We start from the raw sequence: 9,501 nt of genomic DNA, 5'->3' as shown, positions 1-9,501 counted from the left end.
GGGGGTGAAACACAGTATTAGTATGGTGTTTCTAATAATCCTTTAGGTGAGTGTACGTTTGTGAGCCTTTTATTCCTTCTATATCCATTTTTAAATTATTGTTGAGGTGATCTATCTGGTAAATGTGTGGCTTTCCAAAACTCACGACATAGGAGATACAAAGAAACTTAATTTAGTATTTATTTAACTAGACAAACACTCAGGAGAACGTCTCAGTTACGTCAAACGTGAGCGACTGAAAGGGAACGTCTTGGTTACGTATGTAACCCTCGTTCCCTGAAGGAGGGAACGGAGACGTAGTCGACGTGTCGACTGATTGAGATCACGCTTAGGGAGCCTGTCATCTACGAGTATTGCAAAAGCGAGTCAATGGACATTGTCGTGTGTGAATTGCATCACACACTCCGCCCCGCAGCACGGGTATAAATAAGGAAGTGGATAAACGCACCAGTTGTTTTTCGCTGAGATGCCGAGCGGAGCCCGGAGTCAGTGGTGGTCCAGCAATAGTGGCAACAGGACTACGTCTCCATTCCCTCCTTCAGGGAACGAGGGTTACATACGTAACCAAGACGTTCCCTTTCAGTCGCTCACGTTTGACGTAGTCAACGTGTCGACTGATTGGGATCCCTATTAAAACACCACCAGAGCTGCCACCTTCCAGTGCCTTGACAAAAGCCTCCTGCATATTGAGGCGGAGATAGGACAGGGCTTAGGCCAGGAAAGTCACTGCTATTCCACAAGACCAATGGGAAAGCGTTAACCTTTCGTTGGAAGGCATAGGCTGCGGAAGCCATATCCTGCCCGTAGGGAGGTAACATGTGGAGAATAACACATATGGACTGAGCGAATAGCCGGCAGTACAACATATGGAATGTCACTGAGGTGGCTCCAGCCTAAAACGGGGGGAGACGCAAACGGTCAGTGACGGCAGAGCAGGCTCTGTCAAGGGAAGACACGGGCTCGCCGGAGGGAGTGCAGCAAGCTGACACTACAAACCGGGCTAACAGTGAAGCTGGCTTCATGTGAAGGGAGCCCACGGAAAGCAACCGGCTCAACACATAGGCTATTTTCCTAGCGAATGTGCTGGTGTCGCCCAGCCCGAAGCTCTAAAAAATCTGTCAGTGAGGCACTCTGTGTCAACACCCAGGAAGGAGCTACGCTCTCTCTTTGGAGGAGCTCACCACCCAGGTGGGCACGGCGCACCTTGGGTATAACACACCAAGGTGATGGCAACCACTATGCAGTGGGAGCAACCACTGCATGGAAACAGCCTTCCCTTCTGCTGGTTTCCGTAACAGACAAGAGCTGGAAGAGATCTTGAAGCATTGCATTCTGTCCTGTATACCCGCAAGGCAGAAGATACAGAGAAGAACCAGAGCTAGCACCAGAGATAAGTCCCAAGAAGGTATAGAGGGGGCACAAGGCAGATTCAGTCTCATTGCTCCCCTCAGGAACTCGACGATCAAGTCATGCTTCCCTAAGGATTAGATCCATTGCATCATGATGTGTGTTAATATAAAGGCAAAATACATTTTGTAAGCAAGCCTCATTTTTTTCTTTTTAGAGGGAGCTCTCGCAGAAGTGATAGTATCTACGGTCATTTTTGAGGTAGATAACTGAACCTCCGCAACAAGACCTGGAGTTTCAAGAGGTCTGGTGCGGGTGCCAACGGTGCCCCGTCCCTGAGATGTCTCAGAGGAATGGGTCAGGAGGGGCTGTCGAGAGGAGCATAAGTTCGGGGAAACGAGGTCCAGTTGGGCCATTATGGGGCAACTAAGAGAGCATTATGGGGCAACTGCTCCTTCTCCTTCCTGACTTAGCACAATGTTGTGCAAGAAGGCTCAATGGGGAAGTGCATTTTGCACAGGCCCCGGGGTCAGCTGTATGCCAGTGTCTCCGTGTTTCAGGGAGTAAACTACTGGCAAGGGGATGAGTTCGGAGAGGCAACATATGTAAATGTGCGGCCCCGAAGTGATCCCAAAACAGCTGGACCGCCTGGGGATGGAGTCTCCACTCTCCTCGGCTACAGGCTGTCATGAGGCCTCGTGGGCGGCACGATTGAGCAGGCCGGAACTTAACCCTCTGAGGTCTGAGCTGTTTTCTGGGCCCTCTGACATGCTCTGACATTTCTGGTTATTTCTGTTACTTGTGACATTTTCATGGCTAAAGTCTAATTACACTGTATTCAGCACAAACTCTGCTACGATAATATATCAGCAGCATATATGTAAAAGTTTGTAGTTTTGAGATAATGACATTTATGTGTGGTTTGTGAAAATACCAAAAAAAATTCTCACTGAAATAAGGCCATGGAACCCATACTGATTATTTCTTCACAAGACTTTTGAAAATTGTATCACGTAGCCTAGAATATTTGCTCTAAAACTATGTGAAAATCACCCCGACTGCTCATTCAGATAAGACAATATATTGATTTAAAAAATTTACGACGTGTTTTGTGTGAAAAAGCTTTATGCGGAGGTCATTAATATGTAAGCTTTTCACACCTGAGAAAGACAAAGACCCTCCCCTAACGGCCCTATTAGGAGCTATCAGGCCCTGTCATTCTGAGCAACCTTGCACAATACTGTAAATGAGGAGATTTAAAAAAGAATGGCTTTTAAATTGTTTGGATTTATTTACAACACAACATAGTACAAAGATACACACAACAAATGCCAAAAAAGCACTTATTGAAAACAATGATCCAAAGACAGAGACCTTTGTGCCATTCCTAAAAACATTGTACATACCTTTCATTTCCAAGGTGTTTGATTTTCACTTTACCATGTTCATGTTCACTGAAGTCCTCAGTGGCATCTGGGCCCTGAAAAAAAAAGTGAACATACTGATATCAAGAGAAAGGCCTGCATGATTTTGGGAATAAATTTTAGATTTTTCTGGTTAAAATTGCTTTTTAAAATTCACAGAATACACACACACACACACAAATGTTTCCAACAATATATAATATAATGAACACCATGTTTGTGGTGCCTTGTAGGCATAAGCTATGCGCAGTGCTGGATAAAATAACAATAACCTGTAGCAGTATAAATCTTCCAAAAGATTTCAGTAACAACTAAGCTAGAGAAAAATATATTGATTATCATGTTACTTCAAATGTTTCCATTCGTTATGATGATATGAAATGAGATAATAGTAAAAACATGAAGCCGTTTGCTTTTCAAACGCGATCGCGCTGCAAAATATGATACATTCAAACGCGATCACGCTGCAAAATATGATACATTCAAAGCGATCGCGCTGCAAAATATGATACATTCAAGCGCGATCGCGCTCAAATATAAAACATTATGGTTACCATATACATATCTACGTTTGAGCAGATATCCACAAACACAGTAACAGTAAACACGGGTCTAAATATTATAATATTCACCATATATCTAGCAACAGTTCAACTGCAATGTGAAATTTATGCAACAATAGCAAACTAATATGTAAGAATTTCTTACCTTACATCTTTCTTGTCTTCAAATCGCGTTCTTCTTCTTCTGATGTAAATCCAATGTAAGCTCAGGCGCGTCTAAAAGCAGATCACTTGTAAAGTGTTTTGGTGTTTTGTTTTTGAGGTAGGCCTAATGAGCACGATCGTGTTCCATGTGGAGATTTGCATGTGAATATCTTTTGCGTGAGTGGGCGTGGTAAATTAAAAAAATAATGAGCAAGCTTTGAGAAGCTGGACATCTTGTTGGTTTTATACAAATTACTTAAACAGAGAATATTTGTTTTCAGTTTGAATCCGATCATTTAAAAGTACACACTTAAATGTTTTTAAAGGTATATGGCTCATAAATGTGTGACAAGTATTCGCTGAGTTTTGTTTCAGTTTATAGACCTGCTCAAGAAAAAAAAGTTCACCGCAACGGAGAGGCAGAACGCACACCCTGTTTATTTTCTTTATTTTACAAAAGCACAATGTTTTGATTTGATTGTAAGTGGACACATACAAAAGTAGAAATATCACAGATTCTTTTTTTATATTTCTTTTTTCTGTATGACCATAAATGACGGAGTAATTTAAGTTTATAGTGCTACAATGTGGAGAAAATCCAGCAAAACGCGCCCGCGCGTTTGTCGACCTCAGAGGGTTAAAGTGGAAGAAGCGACCTCAGAAGCTTCTGACTCCATAGGAGGAGGTGGTGGGTGAGTTGTGAGATGCGAGGGAAACGTAGCAACGGTCGCTGTACTGAGCAGTGCAAGCTTGCTGAGCAGCGGCATCAATCAAGGGAACTGCTAACAACTCGAGGCAATGGATGCCAATGCATTGGGAGGTTCGCCCAGACCCCCATTACTGCATGCCCGTTATATGTGGCCCCTCGGCTGGTGTTTAGCAGACACTTGTTCTAGGAGTGTTTTGGCCCAGAGAAGCAAAAGGTCTGAACACGGCTGAGGGTTTGGCGGTAGGCCGGGTGTTGTTAACACACGGGGCGTGCCGCTCTGCCACGGCTACCTCGGGACTTGGCCATGAAGCCAGTGCTGAAGCGGTCATCATATGGAGGAAGCCAGTTATATGCGGCAGTGTCTACCATATGCCCCAGGAGCCTCTGAAAGTTTCAGTGGGACCCTTTCTCACTTCTCACTTTTTCTTTTTACAGTAATCTGAACTGCATATTTCTATCTATTGAAGTAGTTTTACTTGATTTTTATTTTTGCAACCAGTCCTTTCTTGGTAATTAGTGTGACACACTTTGTAGAATAAGAATGCAAGAGGTTTTCACTATTTTTATATCCACCCTGGAGATCAAGATGCTCTGCTCTCATTAACAACCTAATTTTCTGTTGCAGATGCAAACATAAGTGCATTAGAGGTGTATCATTACCTTAACAAGTCTTGCGGGTTATTTCTCTGTTTAAGGCCGAAGACGCTGCTGACTCACAGTATAAACCAAGTCACCCACTGTAAAGTCTAATTGGCTGACAATGCTTACAAAAAGCCTGCACATGTGAGTCAGTTATTGAACATGCTGATGTGACAGGCAAAATCATCTCTGAAAACAAATCATATTTGTTTCCTGAACAAAGACTATAGTGTGCTGCGGTGATGACATACTTTTAAAGGCCAACCCAGAAGTTAGCATCACCCTGGTTTCCTTGACAAGAACCCATTATATTTGGATTATTGCAGAAAATAAGCTCTGTGACCATCAAAAGTTTAAGATTCTGAGACGTTTTGTTTATCAAAACATTTTTCATTTTTTAACTTTTATAAATTTTGAAGTCTAAAAACGTCTCAGGTAACGACTGTAACCCTAATTCCCTGAGAAGGGAATGAGACGCTGTGTCGATGACACTTTGGAACACCCCTTTGTGATTGCGTCTGAAGCACGTATGTCAACTAGACCAATGGCGAGAGTGAGCGTCACGGGCGGGTGACGTCATGACCAGGAAAGGATAAAAGCACATTCAGTCTGACCGGCGTTAGCTTCGAATTAACCGAAGCAAGTCAGTCACAGGGATGCAGGAAGTATGGCAGGGTGACGCAGCGTCTCGTTCCCTTCTCAGGGAACTAGAGTTACAGTCGTAACCTGAGATGTTCCCTTTCGAGGGAACTTGTGCTGCGTCGATGACACTTTGGGAACGATAATACCCAAACGCCATACTTACAATTGCCTGTATGAGAAACTGTTGGCAAGTAAGTCATAAGCACCTGAGACCCTGGGGCAGCATCCAGGTCCAGGCTATAAAACCTCACAAATGTAAGCGGGGAAGACCAGCCCGCCGCATCACACACCTGTAGGGAAACCCCTGAGATTAAGGCTTTGGAGGCCGCCATACTCCTAGTAGAATGAGAATGAGTAGAACACAGATAGACCCTCTAGGACTATAGCCAGGTCCAAAGCCGGAACTTGTGTTTGAGTTGCAGGCCTCAGCCTCAGAATACCACAAAGGAAACGGATAATCAAGGGGTCTCTACCCAACGATGTATTACCCACAGGGGCGTGGTAAGCCGCTATGACCGCCACGTAAACCTCAGTTGAGAGACCAGCATCTATGAGATGGGCCCCCTCAGAGGCCAAACCCACAGATTTCAAATCTCTGGGCGGGGGTGAAGGATTGTGCCCCCCGCCTGAGACAGAAGGTCTCTCCTGACCGGAATCTCCAAGGGAGAGCTGTCGAGGAGATACATAAAGTCTGCAAACTAAATCCGGCTTGGCCAGCATGGTGCTACTAGCAGTAGGCTTATTCCATCCCGGCGGACTCTCTCCAGAACTCCTGGGAGCAGAGCAACAGGGGGAAACAGTGCTTCGTATGCTGAGATGCAAACAGATCAACTTCTGCTTAGAGGATGTCTGCTCCTATATGTTGGCACCCGATATTGGTATTCTTTGCCCCATAAAGAAAACCTCAGGAAATTCCTGTACTGAGGGAGGATGGAGACATATGAGAGTATGCATATGTTTTATTCCCCCAGTGCTGGCACTTTCTAATAATAATTCAAATGAAGTACTAGAAAAACATTGTCTTTGATTTCACAAAAAAAAAAAAAGATAATCTTAAGGTTCTTATCTGCGATGAAGTTCTGTCCCATGAAAAAATGAAGTTATGCAACCTGGAAAAAAAACAATTGAGTGCACCGAAATATGTTGCTATGAAGAAAAACATTGGGTGTGTTGAAATATTTCTCTCTTCTTTAGCATTGTCCATTCCATCTGGAGAAAAAAAGAAATCCACCCCCACCACAGCGTCCCTTTTAACCCATCCTAACTTATGCTTGCATCCCAATTCACTCTAAGTCGTGAATAAATATCAGTTTCTCAACGAGTACAAGTTTTGAGGTAGCCACCAAGAAACATAAGTTCCCTGAGAAGGAACTCGCGATGCGTCAATGACACTTTGGGAACGCTCCTGTGTGAATGCGTCTGAAGCACTTGTGTCAACTAGTCCAATGGCGAGAGTGGGCATCACAGGCGGGTGATGTCACGACCAGGAAAGGATAAAGCACATCCAGAATAGAACCGCGCTAGCTTCTGTGCCTCAGCAAGCGCTCTGTGTTACATACTGTCTGTCTTATTTATTGTTGTCTGTCACTATATCAGTCACAAGCATAGATATTATGGTGAACAAAACAATCTTAGATCGTGTGTTCCTCCCTGCCCTCTTTCTTTAAGGGTGGGGATACACACAATGTATGTGTTGTTTGTTTGGAACGGAGCATGATCTGTCAGCGCTCGAGGGCGCCGACTACGAGCATTGCGAGTTACTATCGCTTTACTCGCTCCGTTCCCGCTTGTCACTCTTTGAGGAGGGTGTTCAGGCTCACGTTCCTCGCAGTACCGGCCCCGTTGTTGCCGAGGCAGCATGGAACCTGGTATTGTGGGGTTTTCTGCCCTTTTCTCTGCCTTTACCCGGGGGATCCAGCGCTCTCTCTCTGGGATCGGAAGCCCGCGCCGCAGCTTCTTCCGCCCTCATTAGAGAGCCCGGTGTTTCAGCAGTCTATCTCTGAGGAGGTAGAGGTGCTGAGCATCGATGCAGGGGAATAAAAACTCACCACCCTCATCTATTAAGAGCATGTTCGAAGAATCATGTAGCTCTATATAAAAATGAAAATAGTGGACGGGCTATGTTCATTCATAAACATTACCGACGTGTGTGCACTATCGGGAGTTTCCCCATGCTACTGTTTATTTAAAAAAGACTGCAATAAGAATCGAGTGGTTATGCAAATGCAATGCATAGATTAAAGAGATACATAGTGTATTGCAAGCTATGAATTTATGATTCTTTTATTGTATGTTGAAACTATTTTTTATATATATATAAGCCTATATATATAAATATATATTCAGCCTTTCATCCAGACTATGTTAACTTGTCTGGTTAAATTAAATAAGTGGCCTGCATTTAAATTTGCTTATATGACTTTCATTAGTTAGATTCATGTATAAGTTCAACATTTCATCCAGACCGTGTTAACTTGTCTGGTTGATCTTTTTTGATCTTGGTTGATTTTGAGGAATTAAATGGTATAATTCGGTGCTGCAGCTGTCCACCTCCGAGGAGATGGATGTGCTGAGCATAAAGTTAAGGGAATTGAAGATTCTCCATCTCAATCCCCTGTGTACAATGAGTTTTGGAGTTTATAGCTTCCATGTCAGGGCCTTCCAGTTTTTCCCGATTTCAACCTAGATTTTCAATTCTAAAAATTGATGTTTAATAAATTGGGTTGAAAGAGCTTGGGCATGGCCGATGCCAAAGGCAGAACAGACGCTTGCGAGCTATCAGTCCTGTTACGGCTTAGGCTCCCCTTAAGGCTCGGCATTACTCTCCAGGCCAGTTAGAAACTCTTGGCACTGGTGGGTAAGGCGTAAATAGGGCTGCTGGGCGACGCAGCCCTAGCCATTAACAAACTTCTTGTACAGGACAGAGTGTCGGTTCCTGTGCTCCCCCTCAGAAAGATTGGGGACCGGAATGGCATTCTCAACAGAAGCCTTTGAAGCAAAAGATGGATCTGAGGACCGTTTTTTCTGCGAAAAAGGCTTCGGCCAAGGTCCTGACGCCACTGGTGTCAGACCTCTGAGGGCAACCCCGACCGGGGTGGAGCGGTGTACACCTCAGTATACGGTGCCTGCCCCACCTTGGTGCCCTCAGAAGGCCGTTCTGCCAACCCCACCACCCTTGGTGCCTCGGGGTGCAGCGGTCTCCAGCGAGCACATGGCTCAGTGTCACCACGACTCTGTGTCAAACTCGCATCCTCTGAGGGGGGTTCAGAAACGGTCAGTTCGGTTGTTTCCTGCCAGTATGCTTCAGGTCACCGAAGTGGCTGTTACAATAACACCAGAGGCCAGTCTTGAGAGACTGGTACCCTTAGTAGATTTCTGACAGAGTGAAGAATCTGCCGAATATATCTCCATGGGTCCTACAGATAATAGAGAGAGGTTAAGAATCCAGTTTCATTCTCCTCCACCTCGTTACAATGGGGTGCTACTCACATTAGTACATCCCGAGCAGGCTCTGGTAATGGAGCAAGAAGAAGAGTCTCTATTAGCGAAGGGAGCTATAGAGCAGGTGTACTCACTCGACAGAATCTGGGTTTTACAGCCGCTACTTGCTACTAGATTGTGACCAAAATTAGATCTGAGGACTGGTTTGCCACGATAGATTTAAAAGACGCTTACTTCCATGTCTCCATCCTCCCTCAACACAGGAGGTTCCTGAGGTTTCCTTTTGGGGTAAAGAATACCATTATCGGGTGCTTCCATTCGGTCTAGCTCTATCACCCCGCACGTTCACGAGGTGCATAGATGCAGCTCTGGCCTCGCTCAGGCTGCAGTTCATACGCATTCTGAACTACATCGACGACTGGCTGATTCTGCGGAATCAGAACAGTTAGCAGCCCGGCATCGAGATGTCGTCCCCGCTCACATAAGAAATTGGGGTTGAGACTCAATGCCAAGAAGAGTGTGCTTTCTCCACTACAGAGAACCACTTCCTTGGTGTGGTATGGGATTCAGTCACGATGATTCACCAGATTCT

Source organism: Abramis brama, assembly GCF_963993115.1.
Source record: "Abramis brama genome assembly, chromosome: 18".
In the NCBI taxonomy this organism is placed as follows: domain Eukaryota; kingdom Metazoa; phylum Chordata; class Actinopteri; order Cypriniformes; family Leuciscidae; genus Abramis; species Abramis brama.
The sequence above is the reverse complement of the archived record's forward strand: the minus strand, read 5'-3'. Positions refer to the sequence as shown.